This window comes from Lacerta agilis, chromosome 12 (assembly GCF_009819535.1).
Source record: "Lacerta agilis isolate rLacAgi1 chromosome 12, rLacAgi1.pri, whole genome shotgun sequence".
NCBI lineage: Eukaryota > Metazoa > Chordata > Lepidosauria > Squamata > Lacertidae > Lacerta > Lacerta agilis.
In genome coordinates this window covers 47,061,375-47,083,051 of record NC_046323.1, presented here as the reverse complement: position 1 = coordinate 47,083,051, position 21,677 = coordinate 47,061,375, and positions in this window count along the sequence as shown.

Genomic DNA, 21,677 nt, shown 5'->3' with positions numbered 1-21,677 from the left:
CTGCAAGAAACAAAAATTGACAGATTTCCTCACCCCTATTTCAGAGGAAATATGCATGGAACTGAACTGTAAAAGCCTCTCTATCCTGTAAATTGATTGGATCCTGGAAACTGTAAATTGGTTAGGGTGTTGATAATTTTGTTTTGGAGACCAAGAGCCTTCCTCACAGAACAGCAGTTTAGCACGGTCAGATGCAGAAGAGAAAAGGGCTACAGCTGCTGAAATTCTCTCTTCCATACAACTATTAATGGTGCAAGAGCCCCAGCCTCTATTCCATCTGGTCACCTATTATGGATTTCCTGGAGAAAGGAAATGTGCATGTCTATTAAACTAGTTTAAGGCTCGAATGCTAAATAAACGTACTAGAGAATAAGCCCCACTGAACTTAGAGAGCCTACTGAACACTTAGTATTTAGGGTTGCCCTCTGAGTCTGTTGCACAGATACTCACAGTCCAATATGCTTTGCTTGCTTCCATTGGCTCCAATGGTTTTGGCTCCCAGGATTGCAGCCTCAGTATACATTATGGACCATTTAACAACCAAGAGCTGTACTAGGAAGACTCCAAACTTTTTCAATTCATCTGTCCCCCTCCCCGCTCTGTCCAGAAATGAAAAATTAAACCCTGGAAGATTTATTAAATTGATCTGTAAACAGAAATGTTTAAATTCTCTCTGTTAATCGTTCAAATGTAATTGAATTTATGCAAAATGCAGAGGGAAGGGGCGGCAGTGAGGCTGCTCGTGGAAGGAGCCAAACATCACTGCATTCGCCGGCTGCTTGCAAGGCAAATCGACGAACAACTCTGATCCATTTAACGGTGTGGCAGAAGGATCTTGACGCCCCCCCCCCCCCGCCCCGCCTGAGCTGTGCAAAATCTTGAGATGCCCAGCAAAGCAAGCATGGGAAATCTAGCAAGTCCTGCCATTCCAACTTTGCAGTTAACACCACAAGGATGTTGTACAGAACAAAGACAAGGGGAAGGCTATAGCTCCGTGTCAGTGCACCTGTTTGGCATGCATAAAGTCCCAGATTTGATCCCTGGCCAATGAAGGAGTATTGTCTGAAATCCACATTTTCAAAGAGCTTCCAGGAGCTCTTTGCCAGGGGCGAGTCCGGGGACAGAGACAACAGCGGTTTGAGGAATGCACGTAAACTTTTACCTTTGCACGCCTCTTTATCCTCCGTCCAGGCAAGCAGGTGGCATGATCTGAGTTCAAGGACACATTCCAGGCAGGCAAAAACACATGAGGCTGGTGCAAAGTATGACCAGGAAAGCATGTGCCCTAAAGAGAAGGTATGTGGTTGGGGGGGGGGGTAGGTCAGGCATCAGAGGATCCAACCCCCACAGCAGAATCCAACCCTCATAGCAGGAACGGATAAGACAAGGAAAGTTCTTGCCAATGCTTTTTATTCAATATTCACAGAGAGAGGCTTAGAAATACAGCCTCTTGGAGCAATGGCGTTGCTCCAAATGAGTCTCCACCCCCTCCCTCTCTCCCATTACGTGTCATCGCTACAGGTGCTGAAATGTGCCCTCTGCCTCTGAGCTCTCTGCTCTCCTACTTTCAAGGCCACCGGGTTCTGGGAGAAGGGGGGTGGGTCTGGAATGCTTTCTAAAGACACTGTGTCTGTCAGCTGTAACCCCTCCAGTGCTTCTTCCTCCTCCTCCTCTCCCATTACAGTGGTACCCTGCTAGACGAATGCCTCGCTAGACGAAAGGCATTCGCTAGCGGAAGGCTGTCTCGCAAGACGAATTTTTCAATGGGCTTGCCTCGCAAGACAAAAAAAAAATCAATTTTTTTTGTCAAACTGCTCTTCCCCTGTTGGTGCTTCACAAGACAAAATTTTCGCTATACGACAGCACTCGCAGAACGAATTAATTTCGTCTTGCGAGGCACCACTGTATTTGCCAGCTTTCCCCCTCATCTTCCTCTGAGTTGTGATCTCCCTCAAACCCTGTTGTAATTCTGAACTGTCTTCTTCTCTGGAAGGGTCAGGCTGGGGAGGCTGTCTCTACCATTCCTTCTCTGCCCGGTCCCTGGCTGGGTATGACCTGGTGGAAGTGCCAGAGTACAGATAGAGAAGCCTAGAGGGTCCCAGATCCCTGAGCTTGGTAGGGTAGTGGCTTGATCTGGTATAAGGTAGCCTTGAAAGCTCAACTGAAGGGTGACATATTGTTGCTGGGAATTGCAGGTGGCCGTGTGGTGTTGTGCTCGAGCCCCCTTCGCGGACTTCCCACGGGTATCTATTTGGCCACATGGAACACTTGCTGGATCCAGCAGGGCTTATCTTGTGTTTTCGTGTTCTTTTAAACAAATGCCCAGATGGCTGGACATCAATGCGTCCGGCCATTTTACAATCTGGTGTCCCCCCCCACCCTACAGCTCGGACGCCGTCAGACTGGACACCTTCCCTAACTTTGGGGAAAGGGCAGAGGGTAATGAGGTCAGTGGACAGCCGCACTTCTTCCCGAAATCCCAGGAGGAGCCGGCGCCATTTGGTGACATTTGTGCAGCAAATTGAAATTTCAGGTTTCTCCGAATGCATTTGTAATCAGCAGCTGCATCCCTTCTGGCATCCAGGGGTAACTTATCACCCAGACAGCAGCAATCTGGGCTTCCACAACCATATTGAACTTCTGTGCCGCATTCTTGAAGGTTATATATTAATGCCTGATCAATACCAAAAGTTGCAGACTTTCCGCCCGCCCCCCCCGGCTGTTCTCCCCTGCCCACCCCCCACCCCGCCGGCCTCCACCCTTGCCGCCAGCTCCCTCGCTAAATGCATTGTCCTACATTATTTACAATTCCTCTGTTTTGTCCAGCAATCGCCTTCAATCACAGCATTTCCATCACTTGGGGATGCCGGGGACCAGGAGCGGCTCGTAGATCGGCATTCTATGAACTGGAGAGAATGAAAAGGAATTGGAGGGAGGCAAACTGATCTGTCCTGGAGGCTGACAATGTGGTTGAATGGACACACACACACACACCCTAAACACAGAGAACTATCATAGCACAGCAAGGGCACCTGTGGTGCTGCCTTCTAATTAAAGGTTGTGCAAAACCACTTCTGAGAAGTTTTGATAGCGGAACGATTCCATTTTCATTTCCCCCAAGCTTCGGGGTGGTTGCCGTATCCAGACTCAGTTCCACAACAACCCGCTCCAGATAGATGCAAATTGGGTTATGCAACACGTGTGTCCTGAGGCCTCCAGGATATCAAGGGGACAATGAAGCCACTATCCATTGGGGGGGGCTAGGACACAGAGTATGGATCTCCCCAGATCACAGTACTAGAAGAACAGAATGGATGGGTAGATGGATGGATGGATGGATTGACAGCATTTATCTCTCAGCCTTTTCTCCAAGGAGCTCAAAGCATGTGTGTGTACGTGTGTATGTGTATTTGTGTATAAAAGATGGTGTGATTTTGCTGGTGTGTGTGTGTGTGTGTGTGTGTGTAAGATAGTGTGATTTTGCTGGTGTGTGTGTGTGTGTGTAAAATGGCAGGATTCTGCTGTCTTAAATTATTGTCAGTTGTGCCTTATTAGTCAAATCTTGTATCTATTTTCACCTTGGTGATCCACCTTGGGGGCCCTTTTGCCGAAAGGCAATATGGAAATACAGTGGTGCCCCGCTAGACGAAAATAATTCATTCTACGAATGTCTTCGTAGAGCGAATTTTTCGTCTAGTGAAGCGGCAATGGAGCGCGGAGGTTTTCGCGCAAAAAAAAATTTTCGTCTTGCGAGGCAGCCCCATTGACATTTTCGTCTTGCGGGGCAGCCTTCCGCTAGCAAATGCCTTTCGTCTAGCGAGTTTTTCGTCTAGCGAGGCATTCGTCTAGCGGGGCACCACTAAAAGCTCAAGGTGGTGTGCATGGCTGCCCACCTCCCACAACAACCCTGTGAGGTAGGTTAGACGGAGAGGCAGTGACTGGCTTAAGGTCACCCAGTTAGCTTCATGGCCAAGTAGGGATTCAAACCCTGGTCTCCCAGGTCCTAGCCTGACACTCTAACCGCTACACCACGTAAGGAAGCCTGCAGGATTATGACAAAAGCTCATCTCCTCCCGCATCCTGTTCTCAGAGTGGCCAACCAGATGCCAGTGAGAAGCCTGCAAGCTGGACACGAGAGCAAGAGTTTCCGGCAACTGGCATTCAGAGGCACGATGACTTTGACAATTGATAGCCTTGTCCTCCTTGGATTTATCTAATCCTCGCTAGGCCTTGCCTCGTGTTCCGGGCAAGGTCTCCAAGTGGCCTGCAGAGATTCCCAGAAAACAGCAAGGTCTCGGAAGCTTAACGCTTGACCTCACTTTCCTTGCCCAGAGAACACCCCAACAGTCCCTCTCCCTGAAAAGATGGCCCAGCTGCTGTTTATTTCCTTTGTTCCTTAGAAATGAATGGGAGCCACGGAAAATGGAGAAGCCTGCTCGCAGTCTGCAAATAGTCCTGTTAAAGTAGCATAGCCCTACGTCCTGTCTCTTGGTCACTCCAGAGTGGAATAAAGAGATGGCTTAGGTAGATAGATAAATAGACAGAAAGCAAGAGCAAAATGCATACCCTCCAATGTTTCTCCAGTGAAAATAGGAACGTCTTATTCAATAATAATAATAATAATAATAATAATAATAATAATAATAATAATAATTTTATTATTTGTACCCCCGCCCATCTGACAGTTGCCCCAGCCACTCTGGGTGGCTTCCAATTCAATAAAACATTAAACATTTAAAAAAAACTCCCCTATACAGGGCTGCCTTCAGATGTCTTCTAAAGGTTGTATGGTTATTAATCTCCTTGGCTCGGGGGTCGCATAACTCCACCCCCGCCAACATTTCTCCAAAGAAACTAAGGACGTCCTAAGGAAAAGCAGGACGTTCCAGGATCAAATCAGAAACCGGGACGGTTTCTGTAAATCCGGGACTGTCCCTGGAAAATAGCGGCACTTGGAGGGTCTGAAAATGCCAATTTTTGTGGTGGGTTTGCTGCATGTTCCAAGGACCCATGAGGAGGGTGGTGTACTTGTGGGGTCTCTGAAGATGGATACACTCGGCACTAGCATATCCTCAATGAAATCTGGAGCACTCAGTGTCAGGGGGGAGGAGATAAATGTTGCCCTCATGGCCACAAGACTTTACTGTTCCCTGCAGGGCTGAGAGACGACTGTTCACTTATATGAGGCCGAGCCAAGAGATGCACCCTGGGAGACCACTGGCATTTGGGCTAAACTTGTCCCACCCCTTGAGGCGCCACTGAGAATCAAGCTTGTTCCTATCTGCATAGCTTGTTTCTGGGTCCTCTCCCCACTTAATAAGGAGCAAGCCCCACTGAACTTAATGGTACTTACACTGGTATTGCCACGTATAGGGTTGTGCTGTTGGTCACACAGGTGTGTGATGGATGGATGGATGGAAGGAAGGAAGGAAGGAAGGAAGGAAGGAAGGAAGGAAGGAAGGAAGGAAGGAAGGACCATAGCCCAATGCTTTGCATTCAGAAGTCCCAGGTTCAATCCCTGGTGTCTCCAGGCAGGGCTGGGAAAAGACCGTGTCTGAAGACGGACACTGCCAGTCAGTGTTGTCAAAAGGGAGCTAGATAAACCCATGTTCTGACTTGGTATAAGGCAGCTTCCCATGTTCCCAGATGTACGAATGCTGAAAAAGGGCAGAAGAGCTGCAACGTTTAACTTGGTTAATCAGTTTTAAGATTTTCAATCAGCTGAAAAGGTGCTGCAATTAATCAAAAAGCAGATTTTTTTTAAAAGGGGGGGATTATTCTTTTTAATACAAATGCTGATGGCAAGCACCAGTCATAGGGTGAAGACCATGTAATAAATTAAAATATAACAACAACAACAACAACAACAACACCCACTTTTCCTCTCACATATGATGCCTACGACACATGTGAATGCCAACTAAATCCCCACGTTCTTGCAGTGTCCCGATCAGACTACTGTAACATGTTATATGTGGGGCCGCCTTTGGAAACTGTAGTCAGATTGCTAACTGGACCTGGTATTGCATCTGGGAATTTCATTTGAAGAGTAGCGGTATAAACCAAGCAACGAAATAAATAAGACAAAGGGAGCAAGATTCTTGCTTTTAGAAATATTGTTTTTGCGTGCATATGCAAATTCAATCAATAGCTTAATCGACTAAAACTCATAGGGTTAATCAATCAAAATATTTTTAATCAAGTTGCAGCCGTGATAGATATTAATGCGGCACGCTGACTGCTGTCTCCTTTTCCCGTCATACATTCCTTGCACAGAAGCCATCCATGATGGCAGACTGTCCCCCCCCCCCCGCAGTTTGCCTTGGTACCATTGGGACAGGATTTGGGGAATGGCCTGGGGGCCCCACTCAGCAGAGAAAGCAGGAGGGCTCCTAAATGCCGCCTGGTAAACCACATGACCACATGCCAATCAGCGTAGGGCAGGTCCAGGGGCGAAAGTGGGTAGGGCAGATTTGTGATTCTGAACCTTTGCAGAGCAGGCTAAATTCCAACAAACTAAAACAGGAAATTTCCACACACTCGCACCACATCCAGACAAAGAGACATTGCCACAGTTCAGAGACACAGACTGTGTATACATTGCACATGTAAAGCGCATGACTTCCCCCAAAGAATACTGGGAGCTGTAGTTTGTTAAGGGTGCTGGGAATTGTAGCTCTGCTGGGGGGTGGGGTAAACTGCAGGATTCTTGGAGGGGGGGGAAGTCATTTGCTTTACTTGTTTGCTGTGTATGCAGCCACATCCTGGCTAGCCAAAAGAACTGAAGGAGCAGCCAAGTGTGAATTGCGGGTTGCAGAGAAGCGGTGTGACTTGCGGAGATTCTTCAGGGCTGGGCTCCTGACCTAAAGAGAGGAGCCACAGGAGCTCACTTGAAGTCAATGAAACACATTTCCATCTACAAAAACCAAGGGGGCTTGCAGCTAATACAGTCCAGATTAGCCAAAAATTATCTAACGGCATCACTGCCAATTTGACAGGATCTCCAGCCTGCCTTGATCCCATCTGCCTAGATCGGGGTTGGCAAAGTTTTTGTGGCTTGGGCCGGTTCACAGTCCCGCAGATGCTGCGCACACACACACACACACACACACATGTGCAAACACTATTTCCGATGCTCCTTCCAGCGCAGAGGAAATGTGTGCTGCTTCCCATTGGCTGCAGGAGCTTCCTGCAGCCAAATGGGAAGCTGGCCAGCGTCGTGGAAGGTGGTCCCTGCTCTGCTCCGCGCCAGTTTAGCGCGGCGCACGGGAGCTGACCGAGCAGGCGGTTGGGGTCCCCAAACGGGTGGCGGGGGTCCATGGGCCAGTTAAACGACCCCATGGGCCGCTTGTGGCCCATGGGCCTTAGGTTGCCGACCCGTGGCCTACATCCACTTTTCCAGCTTCTCTGTTGACTTTGCTCTGAAATACAAGATTCCTCCACCACCAGCTTCCAGTAGAAAATATAAACCAGTAGCAAACAAGCTCTATCTAACTTGATGGACCAGTATTGTTGCTTTGAAGTTTACAGATTCCTTTATGGGTGTTTCACTGCTGCAACCCATGCTGGAGCCTTATGCAGAAGGGTTGTGGCCGGCATCCATCTGTCTCGAGACACAATGGTGTGCACCTTTGGGGCATAGCTGTCAACTTTCGGATTTGAAAATAAGGGATCAGCAGCCTCACCTATGACAGTCACATGGCAGTGGTGGGCGGAGCCAGAAGCAAAAGTGGGCGGAGCAGCTAGAACGCGGCGTCCGTGCTCCCCCCCCCACACCGCTCCTAGACATATTCCCAGGGAAACAAGCCTCCCCGGCTCCAATGGGGGACTTGCTCCCCGAGTAAGCACGCAGAGAGAATGGTTACTTCAAAGTTGAGAGGGAACGAGGCGAACAAATTAACCTTGTGAGCGCTGAGGCCGCCTCACATCTCCCTCAAAACACCCCAAAAGGCAGCAACTAGCCGCACAAACCCGCAACCGCCCCCCCCCCACAAAAAACAGCCCTTGTTTACTTATCCCTCAGTGCGGCAGAGGGGGAGCGAAGCAGCCAGGGGGCGGGCGAGCTTCTCCTTACCTGCGACCGTGGCAGTGTGAGCCGGTGCAGGGCTTGGCGGGCTTTTCAGCCGGAGACGGCGGTGGTCTCGCGCTCTCCTCCGCGTGCCTCCCTCAGTCCCCGCTACTACCCCAGCCTCAGTTCTAAAGGGTCGTCGCAGCTCTGCTGGGCGGGAACGCCCATGGGCCCGGCCAGCGCGCCGCACCCCGCCCCACGGGGGGGGGGCGGGGCGGGCAGCGCATTGCTTGGCTCGGCAGGCCTGCAAGCCGCACGGCTGGAGGGGAGTGAAACAAGCTGTTGAGCGGGGGGCACGTTTCTTGGGGCGCTGCCCCAAAGCACCCCATCCATTTTCTCACACAACCCGGGAATATACAAGTTTTTGAGTCATCCGGGACAGCAGCGGGAAACACGTTTAAAAACGGGGGAATTCCGGCCAATACGGGATACTTGACAGCTATGCTTTGGGGGTGAAGTCAAACCACTGCATAAGCAACACCAAAGTAACTTTCCTGGGGCGCAAGCCTGGGCAGTGCGTATGGAGGTGCTGGGATGCTCAGATGACAAGACCACCACCCCCCCCCTCCTGGCCTTGCTGATGTGGTCCAAAGGAAAGCAGACCAATACATTTGGCACCAGCTTGGCTATGGGAATTGCCAGAAGGAGGCGTACAAGGCGCTATCGAACCCGTCTTAGGGACTCCACTCTGGATTTGTGTAGCGTTGACACCTTAGCCTTTTCTTCTCCCAAAGATAACCCTCAAGGCAACCTAGGTTTTAGCAAAGGGTGCGATATAAGTTTTAAAATAATACATTTTAGAAAATCGGGCATGATGACCTCATCCTGCTCCTTGCTCAGCCTACCTTGCAAATGCAGTAAGATACTCCAAGCTCTGGAGATGACTGCAGAGGGATTTGGGCGAGGGTGGCGGTGTGTTGTTGGTTTTGTGTGTGTGTGTGTGTGTGTGTGTGTGTGTGCACGTTTCCCCCCTTCTGCCTGTTTCATTTGTGTATTTAATTGTTTTCCTTTCTTCTTCCTGTCTTGACTTGTTTGATCTTGTGGTAACAGCTGTTAGAGGCTCCAAAGATACCTGTCAGAGCGTAATTGCTAGTGTATGGTTAATTAGTTGAGCTAATCAGCGATGTTTAATCGGTGTGGGAAAATAAACACACAGTAACCCCGGCCTCTGAGTGGCTGAGCTGAAGCATAGCTGCCAGCAAGGAGGTCAGCCAAAGATAATTCCCAGGACCTGGGAGTCCCTGCGACAGCCGAGAGGGAAAAGGAGAAAATGGGCAGGCTGTGAAGTGCAGACCCTCCAACATGGCACAGGTGAGAACAGGTGGGGTGGCTGTGTTGCACCTTTGCAGCATCAACGTGCATGGCTTATGCGCATAGATGCACGTGCAAGTAAGTGTGCGCTGGAATCACGTTGCATGTCATGACACGCAGGGTTGTATTCTACTAAGACTGTGGGTAGGCAAACTAAGGCCCGTGGGCAGGATGCAGCCCAATCGCCTTCTCAATCCGGCCCACGGACGGTCCAGGAATCAGCATGTTTTTACATCAGTAGAATGTGTCATTTTATTTAAAGTGCATCTCTGGGTTATTTGTGGGGCATAGGAATTCGTTCATTTATAGCCTGGCCCCCCGCAAGATCTGAGGAACAGTGGACCGCCCCCCCCCCCCGCTGAAAAAGTTTGCTGACCCCTGACAAAGACCTACCCAGAGCAGAACCATTGAAATAATAATAATAATAATAATAATCTAAGTTACAACAAAATAAAAAATCCTTTCCAGTTGCACCTTAGAGACCAACTAAGTTTGTTCTTGGTATGAGCTTTCGTGTGCATGCACACTTCTTCAGATACACTGAAACAGAAGTCACCAGATCCTTAAATATAGTGAGAGGGTGGGGAGAGGATCTGGTGACTTCTGTTTCAGTGTATCTGAAGAAGTGTGCATGCACACGAAAGCTTATACCAAGAACAAACTTAGTTGGTCTCTAAGGTGCTACTGGAAAGAAATTTTTATTTAGTTTTGACTATGGCAGACCAACACGGCTACCCACCTGTAACTGAATCTAAGTTACGTCCATTAACTTCAATGGTCAGTCTTTCAGTCAAGTTTATTGTATATAGCCAGATTATGATGATGATGATGTATGAAATAAAGGAGAAACTTGTTAAGGAAGTCACAGGGTGAACATTAACAGCATATACGCTACCCTCGCAGGGCAACAAAGCATTGGATTGGAAATTATAATACATTATACTTCTTGATATGGCTAGAAAGCAGCTTCTTAGCTGCCAGTGCAAATTTAGCTACCAGATGTGTAATGTACAATTCTTTGTCAGTAATTGTTCAGTTACCACTTTCTGAGGCAATTGATCTGAATACAACTGAAGAACATGTGACAGAAATTTCCCTCTGGGCTCTGAATACATAGGACAGAGCAGCAAATTGTGCGTAATGCCTTCGATATGATTACTTCAACGGGTTTACTCTGAGTAGGGCTAGCCTTGAATAACACCCACATCCTCTGAGTGGCAACACACTTTACATGAAACATCTCAAAGCAATTAATGAAGGTGGCTTACACAAATGACAACAACACATATTGAATACAGAAGGCTAAAAACATATAAAAGTCAATAGTTTAAAAGTGTTAATAAAACCACAATCGAATCATAGAATTGTAGAGTTGGAAGGGATCACAAGAGTCATCTGGCGTGAGGAAATGGGGGGGGGGGCTGGAGCATTCTGAGGGCCAGGAGGTCTGCATTTGGCCCCTGAGCCAGAGGCTCCTCACCTGTGGCATAGGCAGTTCAACAACCAACAGACTCTTTCCCGGAAGTCTTTGCTTGGTGGAAAGGAATTCCGTACATGCTCAGAGGCAGCAGGTTCTAGGGCCAGCCCCCCTTCCCATAAAACCCAAAGTGGCAGGCCTGGAAAGAACCCTGAAGGCAGCAGGAGGAGAAATGAGTTTGTGACAGTTCCCCACACCCACTTTCCCTTCCGCACAACTAGCAAGTCACCAGCAACATGAGATTAATTGCCGTGACAAAACTAACCACGCTGGCATAGACATCTGTCATCCTGGCTGGGGCTGCGGGTCTGGAGCCAGATTGAACGTGACTGAGGGTGTCGTAGGAGGTAAGATGCCTCTGGAGAAGCAGGAGGAAGTGCCATCTTCCCATGCGCCTTGCTCAGGGAGGGCAGATCAGGAGGAAGACAACCCTTAGTCAGCTGAGAAATTTTATAAAGCTTCCCTGTTTGGTCTGTCTTGCCACAGACAAGGCAGGAGGTGTTCACACACACATGCGCGTGCATAGGGATGTATATTATGGGGGGTGAGGTGGAATCTGAACAAAACACACTACCATCTGTCCAATAAATCTGACACAATAAATATGTCATTTTACTTAACTAGTGTTCAAGAGAAATAGACAGAGCTAAAGGAATCGGGAGAGGGTTTGGTTTAAAGCACACACACACAAACGCACCCTCTCAAGACGGCAAAATTAAAGCAATCAATCAGGGCCTCTCAAAACGTTGACATCACTTGGAATAATATTTTATTGTCAGCTATTGATTGGATCCCGCAGCACCAAATTGCAAACAATGAATTCTGGCATTCTCTAAACAAGAAGCGCCGCCGGAATAACTTATGCCGAAACCTCGTGTGTGCTCCCTGCGCGTTTGGCAAGATTGGGGGTGGGGGTGGGGAGGGGAGGGGAGTTAAACAAAAAACAGTTCTGGGAGTGTTCTGCTTCTTGCTTGCTTTTATGTGGAGCTCCTTGTCAGGAGGTTAGCCAAGAGAAACCTTTGCTCCCGATTTCTCCTCATCTTTCTGTTCTTGAGATTGGGCTTTTTTCCCCCCTTTTTTGTTAAATGGGTTTATTAGGCCACATCCAAAGTATACACGAGGGAAGTCCAGTTGGGCAACCAACCTTTCTCGCCTCCCCCAGCAGATCCCTTCGCCACCCAAATCTATGGTCAGAGTGTGTAATGTTCATTCTGACAGCGCAGGCTGTGTTGGAGGAGAATACAGCGGGAGAGGGTATCTCCCAAAATTGGGTGGAAGAAATGCTCGTGAGTGGGACCGTACTTGAATACACAAGTTTTCAAAATGTACATTTTTAAAAATATCCTATTAAGATGTACCAATTTTCAAACTTTACTAAAAATTGACAGAGAATTAAAAGATTTTTAATGCATATTTCTTTACTTTACATTTATTTGTTTAGTACACTTACATGTTCTGTATAACTGTGGTGCCTGGTAGACTTCCATGGGCATGCTATTCCCTCATGAGAGGGCTCTGAAGTAACAGAGACAAAAGATCCTGTTCCACACATGGTTGAAGTAGACCTCACAAACAGAATATTCAGACAAGACCTGCCTGTAGAGCTAAGTTTATGAAGCTCCGTAAGGGATGCTGAAACTATGCCTTTTAGGGATAGACAGACAGACAGATAGATCCAGCAGTTTCAGGGGAAAATAATAATTAAAAAACATCTAGTACAGGGTTGTTGTTTTTAAAATCACCCTTGCTCTTTCCTCCTTTGTTTTCCTTCTCCTTTCGTTTATTTGTTTGTCTTGGCAAGTTCTCGAATCCCTGTGTTTTCAAGACTTCTTGGCTGCTTGCACACCACACATCCAAAGCACACGGCCCTGCAGAGACTCCTGGGAACTGTAGCGTGTCAAGGGTGCTGGCAATTGTATCTCTGTGAGGGGCAGACTACAGCTCCCAGGATGTGCGTGCATTTGTGTGCTTTAAATGTGTGGTGTGCGCACAGCCCTTGTCACCGAGACTCGTTTTTACTTCTGTGAACCTCTTTGATATATATTTTACGATGCAGAGGTATACAAACATTTTTAATAGCTAAATAAGGAAGGCACCTTTCCTTCCTACACCGTAAAGAGCCTGGGTAAGAGGCCCATCGTCCTCAGAAACGTTCACTCAGCCGACCCTGGGGTTGACCTGCTCTGACAATGGTTGAATCTGGCAAACGATGGCTTCCATCGGACTACAGAATTACCTGTCCTTCTGTTGGGGGTGGTGGAAGGGCACTCCCTGGAAGAAAGAGGCACACAAGAGCCTCTAGTTTTTTAATACAGTTGATGCCTTTCTTATCACCTCTTTCAGATCCCACTAGCACTCCTCCAGCACACAAATTTGCAAAGTACTGTGCAAGGCAAGGAATGTTGGGGAGGAAAGATTCCATCAACGGTGTCCCCGAAAAAAATGTACACATCACTTGGGAAGACAGGCGAACTATTGTCAGTGTACTGGAAGAAGCAAAGATCACCAGTTTTGAAGCAATGATTCTTCAACATCAACTTTGTTGGACTGGTCATCTTGTGTGGATGCCTGATTATCGTCTTCCAAAGTAACCATTCTATTCCCTACTTTAAAATGAAAAGCGTAATGCTGGTGGTCAACAGAAGAGGTTGGAAGACTCTCTCAAGGCAAATCTTAAAAAATGTAGTATGAACACCGACAACTGGGAAACACTGGTCTGAGAGCGCTCCAATTGGAGCACAGCCTTTAGCAAAGGTGTCATGGGATTTGAAGATGCTCAGACTCAGGACGAAAGGGAGAAACGTGCTAAGAGGAAGGCACGCTTGGCAAACCCTCACCATGATCAACTGCCGTCTGGAAACCTATGTCCCCACTGTGGAAGGATGTGTGGATCCAGAATTGGCCTACACCGTCATTTATGGACTCACTGTTAAAACCGTGTTTATGGAAGACAAGCTTACTCGGCGAGGAGTGATAGCCAAAGAAGAAGAAGTAGTAGTAGTTGGGAAGGAAAGTTGTTTTCATTTGATTGGCAAAAGTTGCTTCTAAAGGAAGCTGCTAAGGGTGGCAGTTGTGGAGTGTGTGCGTTTCGACATGACATCTCTTAAAATTCAGCTCCGAGATGCTGCTGGCGGCAAGCATTCCCAGGACAACTGAAAATCAATGGAAACCCCCAAGAAAAGGGCTCCGCGATGTAATTAGCCAACACACACATTCCTAACCCAAACATCGCTGCGGATGAATGGGAAGCAGCTCCCGGTATCCCTTAGCTACATCTGAACCCCTTTGACCCTAATTCTCCCCTCCCGCCTGTGAATCGATGATCCCGGCCTTGCCAAGGCGACCTTCGCACGTTAATTCTCCAGCTATGAAAGGGTCCCTCTCTGGGCAGCTGATTCTAGGGAGAGAAATTAGTAATTCAAATGGGAACAAAGACTAATCCACCGATTTGAAAGCTCCGGACTGAATTTCCTGACGTTTGTTTTAACCGAGGAGAGGACAGCTCTTGCATTTGACCATCTTAACAGGTCGATTCGTTATGCAAGAGTTCCCCCAAGAAAGGGCCCTGGTGATCATTCAGCGCAGCAGCAGGAAAGGAAGACTTTGGGGAGGCAGAGTGCAAAGGGAAAAAATAGGGTTGGAGAAGAGGAGATGTTATCTGTCTATTTTTCCAGCGTGGTACCCAAACTTGACGAAACGCTGTCGGGTGGAACAGATGGCTGCGTGGGCAGAGTATATGGCAGGATGTTGTGTGCGGATTCTGACTCCAAAGGTTACAGAAGTGCTGCAGGGGGAGGTAGAGGGAGAGGGATTTACTTCAGCAAATGGACATACAAATAGTAGACACACTTAATACACCAACCAATCTCATAAAACACACTGGAGGCTTTTAAAGCAGAGGTTGGATGGCCACCTGTCAGGGATTTTTTAGTTGTGCTTCCTTGCATCGCAGGGGGTTGGACTAGATGACCCATTGGGTCTCTTCAAACTCTGCAACTTTTGTGATTCAGCATTAAATTTAATTTGAAACCTCTTCACAGGATAACCGCAGGAATAGCGGCCATTGTAAAAAACGTCATTCAATTCATATCGCCTTACAGTGTATTGCATTGTTGGTTTCCATTATTTTCCTTTTCTCCCCCCCCCCCTCCAAAAAAAAATTTATTTGAGTAACACTCACAAAAAATATAAAAAAGGGTTTCATGATATAAAAGTACACCCCGAAGAAAAAAAGATTGATAGCAATAAAACCAAATAAAGAAAAATCTATTAGAAGGGCACCAACAATTATTACTAGACACTGTGCTTCTGTTGTTGCTGCCTAGAATAGCTTCAAAAATTCAGCTTCACTGGACGTCCCCGAGGTTTAGTGTCATGGGGGGGGGTTCTCTATCCATTCTCTCCATGCCATTCATAATATGTGAAGCACACATTACTCAATCCTCATTTGTAGTTCTGGTGAACACAAAGGGCCCTACATATCATGTTATCGGTACCTAAAACCTCCTCACTACCTCCTTGTCTTTTTGCCCTCGTTTTAACTAGATCTCTCCCTTGCTACAGTAACCTGTTCCTGCCCTGAAGACAGGATTTTCTGGATGGTGCCGAATTAGATGGCAACGCAATTAAGTGGCAACGCAACCCAGATAATAGAGAATTTGTAGGCTGATGGAATGGGCAGCCAAGATGCACAGAACTTGGAAATTTCAGCCCAAGCGGAAAAGTATCAGCCATGCTAGGGCAATCTGAAGAGAAGGTTCCTTGGATTGATGCAAACTCTGGTGGATCGAAGTGCCCTCTGGTGGGGATGGTTTGGAACCTGCCGCATTCAAGCCTGTCCTCGCCCTTGCTTCTCACTGGGTTATGTTTTATTTTAGGGATTCCCCTGCCTTCCATCATCTGTCATGCACAATGTTAGAGAACAGCGGCTTAGAACGCAGGAGAGAGAAGGCGGAGGTGGCGTGAACAAGCTGCTGCCGTAACAGTACGTCCTCACCACAGACACACTTCCAAAATGCAACTCCCCTAACACGACACTAAAAGCTACCCCACAGCACATGGCACAAGTTCACATGAAACCGCTCGGTGAAATCTTGAAGGCCTCAAACTTGCAGGTTTGTTTTTATATGATGATAATGATAATAATAATAATTTATACCCCGCCCATCTGGCTGGGTTTCCCCAGCCACTCTGGGCGGCTCCCAATGAAATATTAAAAACACGATAAAACATCAGACATTAAAAACTTCTTTAAACAGGGCTGCCTTCAGGTGTCTTCTAAAAGTCAGGTAGTTGTTTATTTCCTTGACATCTGATGGGAGGGTGTTCCACAGGGTGGGCGCCACTGCCAAGAAGGCCCTCTGCCTGGTTCCCTGTAACCTCACTTCTCACAGTGAGGGCTGAACGATGGGGGTGGAGACACTCTTTCAGGTATACTGGGCTGAGGCTGTTTAGGGCAGGGGTCAGCAAACTTTTTCATCAGGGGACCGGTCCACTGTCCCTCAGACCTTGTGGGGGGCCAGAGTATATTTTGAAGGGGGGGGGAATGAACGAATTCCTATGCCCCACAAATAACCCAGAGATGCATTTTAAATAAAAGCACACATTCTACTCATGTAAAAACAATACTGATTCCTGGACCGTCCACAGGCCGGATTTAGAAGGCTATTGGGCCGCATCCGGCTCCCGGGCCTTAGTTTGCCTACCCATGGTTTAGGGCTTTAAAGGCCAGCACCAACACCGAGAGGTGCCACACACCCAATGCAAGGAATATGCAGAAATCACACCATCTAAATTATCTTGGGAATATGTGGCCGCACGTTAAATTAAGCCAAACAGCCTTACAGGTATTGCACATGGGCCAAACTGAGCCCCACACGGGTCCTAATTTGGGCCACAAGGCCGTTTTCCCCAAGCCACCCCACACCTGATGCCCCGTGGCACAATGTGTGGGGGGCAGGGAAATACATGGCTGCAAATGAAACATTGGGAGACCTAATGTGTGCTTCTGATGGTTCCTTGGCAAGTGGGGCTGACTGCAAATCCCCACTGGGACCGGCTGCTCTCCGGGGATCCTGGCCAGGAACTCCCGGGCTAAGCTGATCCCTGCCAAATGTCTAATAAGCAGCATTTTGGGGGATAATAAGCCTTACAGGGATGGGGCAGCAAGAGCACCTGGAACTTAGGAAGCAGCCATAATGCCCTAATACTTGTGGCTTGTATAACGTAGGTGTGCAGAAACTTTGGCACTCCCAAAATTTTGTAAAGGTAACATGGCAACCACTTGCTTCATGCATCCAACATTTCTTTTATGGGTCAGCTCTCCAAGATGAAGCACACCTAACAAGGGCCAAAGAGAGCAGCTTGAGGGCACTGTATGTACATACTGGAAAACTAACTCCTTCTCTAAATAAAATAAAATAAAATAAAATAAAAATTCCTTCCAGTAGCACCTTAGAGACCAACTCAGTTTGTTATTGATATGAGCTTTCGTGTGCATGCACACTTCTTCCTTCTCTAAATGCTGCAATTTCTCCCTGCCATAGCCTTTGCCCCATCAGCATTGGCAATTGTATTTTATGATACTGGACACTGCCATGAATTGCAGATTCTGCATGTCTGCAACTAATTGTTAGGGGAGGAGGAAGGTTCAGGCAGCGGCATTTGAGTGCAGGACTGAACGGAACATCCATTGTTCAGCTGACGAAGGGATATGGCCGTGGCATGAATTTTAAAGGGACCTGGCGATAACTTTTGCTCGCTGAGATAAATGCTTGCACTTGTGTTGCAGCCAGACATGGGTGTAACCAGCATTTTTGTTGGGGAGGGCAGTTGATTGGTCAGTTAGTTAAGTATTTTTATTGTTTTACTTGATCTGGGGGGAGGGCAGCTGCCCCCTCCCGCTACGGCCATGCAGCCAGATGTTTTTCACCTAACCTCCCCCCGCCAAAAAAAAAATCATACAGTTAGGATTATCAAAAAGAAGTAAGGTTTCCGGCGGCGGCGCCATCGCGGGCGGTCGTGGGTTGCCTCGGCAGCGAGGCGACCCAGGCTGTCCCGGGGGTTGGAGCCCCGCTACCGCAAAGCGGGGCTCCGGTGAGGCGCGGGAAGAGCGTCCCGCGCCTCGGGCTCCCCGGCGGGCCCACTATGGCTCCGAACCCTTCCCCCGTTCCCCCTGTAAAGGGGGAGTGGGGGTGAAGGGACTACGGAGCCGGGCTATAGGGGAAATGCCCCAACCGGGACGGCGAAGCGGCGGCCGCCGCTCGCGGTGAGCAACAATGTTCTCCCTGCAGAAAGAAAAAAAAAGGAAGCCTGGTGGTCGTGAGTACTGAGAGTGGACTTATTTCTGACTTTTTCTTTCATTTAACGACCCGGGAGGTATCACGAAAAGGAAGCCTGTTTCCCTCCCTTCGGTGGAAAGAAAATAACTGTATTGACAGACTGTTGCTACAGTGATGGTTACAATGTTTTAACTTTTGATAAGTGAGACTGTTTGAATTTCCCTTTGGGGGTTAAGACAGTGGAAAATATCTCCTTTTGGATTTGTAATTCTTGCGCCCTGGCTCCAGGGAAAATGGCTGCGAAGGCTTGAGACTGAGTGGAAAAGTACTGGCATTAAGAGGAAAAACATTGAAATCTGACACCTATGCCCACTTCAGCCATGCTGGGTTTCGTTTTTGAGCTGGTCCTGGACTCTGGACTAACTGATGAACAAAGGATTATTTTTCTGAGGCTTGAACTGAGCAACCAGAAACTGGTGTTGCTGAACCGGGATATGGCAGAAAAGATATTTCCCACAGAGGAGACTTTCCAGAATATTGCTGCAATGGAAGAGAACCTTGGCAAAGAGCTAAAGGGGATCATGGAAGAACAGAGCAAAACGGTTTGGCATCTCCGAGAAGATCTACTAACAAAAGAAGAATGGGATGAAGAAACGGAGATGCTGGAAGGTGAAGAATTGTGTACCCTGATGCTTTATGCAAGGATTTCTGTGAACTGTGTCTGGATCTGTGGATGTACAAGAAAAGAGGACAATTCGAGGAGTGGTCTTCAAGTAAGAAGGAAAAGGAAAATGGTTAGAAGTGGGATAGGATGAACTGTATTGTTAGCCTGAAGCCGGTGGGTCAAGTTATTTTTCTTTTAAGCTTTTAAACTAGATAAGGGATATTTCGTTTTATTTCTATATTAGCAGCAGTTTTAGAGAAAGAAGCTGTTTGATATGATTTGATCCAAGAATAATTTGTTAAGATATGAAGGATAATTTGTTAAGATATGTTAATAATATGTTAAGATATAAAGAATAATATGTTTTGTGATTAACTATATGAAGTTGCAATATGATCTGATTTTATACAAGATAAGGACAAAAATATTATTGTAAACTAAAAAAAATAAGATTTTTTGAAGAATGTTTAGTTTTGAATTTTGAAGTGAATTTAATTTTAGAGATATGAAGTTATTAAAGTAAATTTGGAATAGGAACCGAAGGAGAGAAAACAGGGGAAGTCATAATGATGATTCGACCAAGAAATTTTTTTTTTAAAATAAGAAGAATTGTTAGTATGTATGTATTTGTTTAGTCATAGTGGTGGGTAAGTGTTGGGGTTAATGTTGGTGAAGGTGATGGAGTGTTTTGTGTTATGAAAAACTAATAAAATCTTTAAAAAAAAAGAAGAAGTAAGATTGCAAAGGAAAGGGGAAACAATATTATACTATTAAGTTCTTTTGATTTTTGTTTTTATTATTATTTAGATTGCTTACTTGCCCTTCACCATATGCTCCCAGGGTGGGTTGCAACAATGGAAAGATGAAATAGCAATATTAGTTAAAAAGACACATTAGGAGTGCATTCTAGTGCAATTTTAAGATCAGTTAAAATAAGACACCCCAAGAAAGGGAAGGGAAATATCAAATGATCACAACAGTAAGCCCCAGGCAGGGGCGTAGCAAGGTGGGGCGGTCCGCCCCGGGTTCCATAATGGAGGGGGTGACAAATTATCAAGGAACAATTTTTTTTTGAAGAAAAAATCTGATTTTTTTTTTTTAAAAAAATTGATTTTTTTTTTTGAAATGCCTGCTCCAAAGGTCTTATCTTACTATACTAGGGATTATATATACGAAATTTCATGCATATCGGTTAATACCTTGACCCTCCTCCTCCTATGTCGTGAAGGCTGAAATTTCAGTCCAGTGGAGCACTTACTGTTCCCAACCCTAACCCTGTGGAAAGCCATCAAATTAGACTTTAATTTGATTTTGAGATGTTTTTAGGAGGTAATTTAATTACTGTTTGATTTTATACCAATGCTATGTATCTGATGTTAGCCACCCTGAGCCCGACTTCGGCCGGGGAGGGTGGGATATAAATAAAAGTTTATTATTATTATTATTACTTGTTATTCCTTTGTAAGAAAATATGAAATAATGTAAAACCATTTTTGCAGGGGGGGATCAATGGGGGGGGGTTGACAAGAACTTTTCCACACCGGGTACCACCTGACCTTCCCATGCCTGGGGGGGGGGTGACAAAAAATTTTTTTGCCCCCGGGTACCAATTTACCTTGCTACGCCCCTGGCCCCAGGAAAAGGAAACCCCTCAGGGAAGATGCAGTTGGTTACACATGAGACTTAATCTCGGCGTCGTAGGTTCGTGCTTGATGTTGGGCGAAAGATTTCTGCACTGCAGGGTGTTTGGACTAGATGACCCTCAAGGTCCCTTCCAATTCTACAATTCTATGCTTCTATGAACACTCCTGTATAAGAGGAGCAAGGAATCCCTTTTCCCCTAGGGCCCAGCTCCCTGGGGAAAGTGACAGGGGTCACATGCCCAAAGTGGGTGGAGCCAAAGTCCAAAGTATGTAGGCTTATGACACCCACCGCTAACTCCCCCCCTTTTTTTGAGCCGCTAACTACCCATAATGCTTCTCCCTCTAATGGTTCCTCGGTAGAGAAGGAAAGTGGGTCAATTTTAAGCTGTTCAAGAAAGCCACAGTAGGTTCCTTCAAACTTCGAAGGGTTTAATTTCCCCATAGCTTCGATCAGCGGGCAGGACTCTGGCAGCGATTATTAGGCTGAAGGATGTAAAGACTTGGTCAAATTCTGGGGACTCTGTTAGATGAACATCTGCCCTTCCTGGGAGTTCTCCCAGATCCAACAGAGCCAAACTCCGCTTGTGTCAGCCAGAGCTTCCATTCTGCCCTATTATTTGGAGCCTAAACCATCTCTCTGGCCAGGTTCCAGCTGAAGGTCAGTGAATACTTGCCAGTTCTGGCTTAACATGCTGCAGGCCTGTAGCCTGGTTGGAACAGGACAGTATCCTGGCAACTGAGAGCGACAGCAGTCTGCAAAGTTAAGTTTGCCAGCCCTGTGTGTCAAGATGGGCACCTGCGTACATCTGACCAATCGGAGCTTATGAATGTAGGTATTTTAAGGATGCAATGATAAATAGTAAAATATAACATCAGTCGTATACCCAGGACTCTCGAAACCAGAGCCCCCATTTCCAGAAAGTCACTTTGGCTTAATTGTGAACAGGTATAGTAGATGCGCTAACCTAAGTCTAAATTTGTTATTGATCTAACCAGACACACGGTTTGTAAATAATTTTTTGTTTTATTTTACAAGCGCAGAGATATAACAATACCAAATAAATATCCAGATTTAGAGATTTTTCTGAATCTCCAGACTTCCCCCCATCCCCTCCATGGATCTTATTGTCAGCATTTTCAACTGCATATTATTTCACAATCCCATGTTTTGTATCTGTCCATATTGACCACAGTGATTGTTACATTACAAGTGTTATTAAACACTGCTAACATT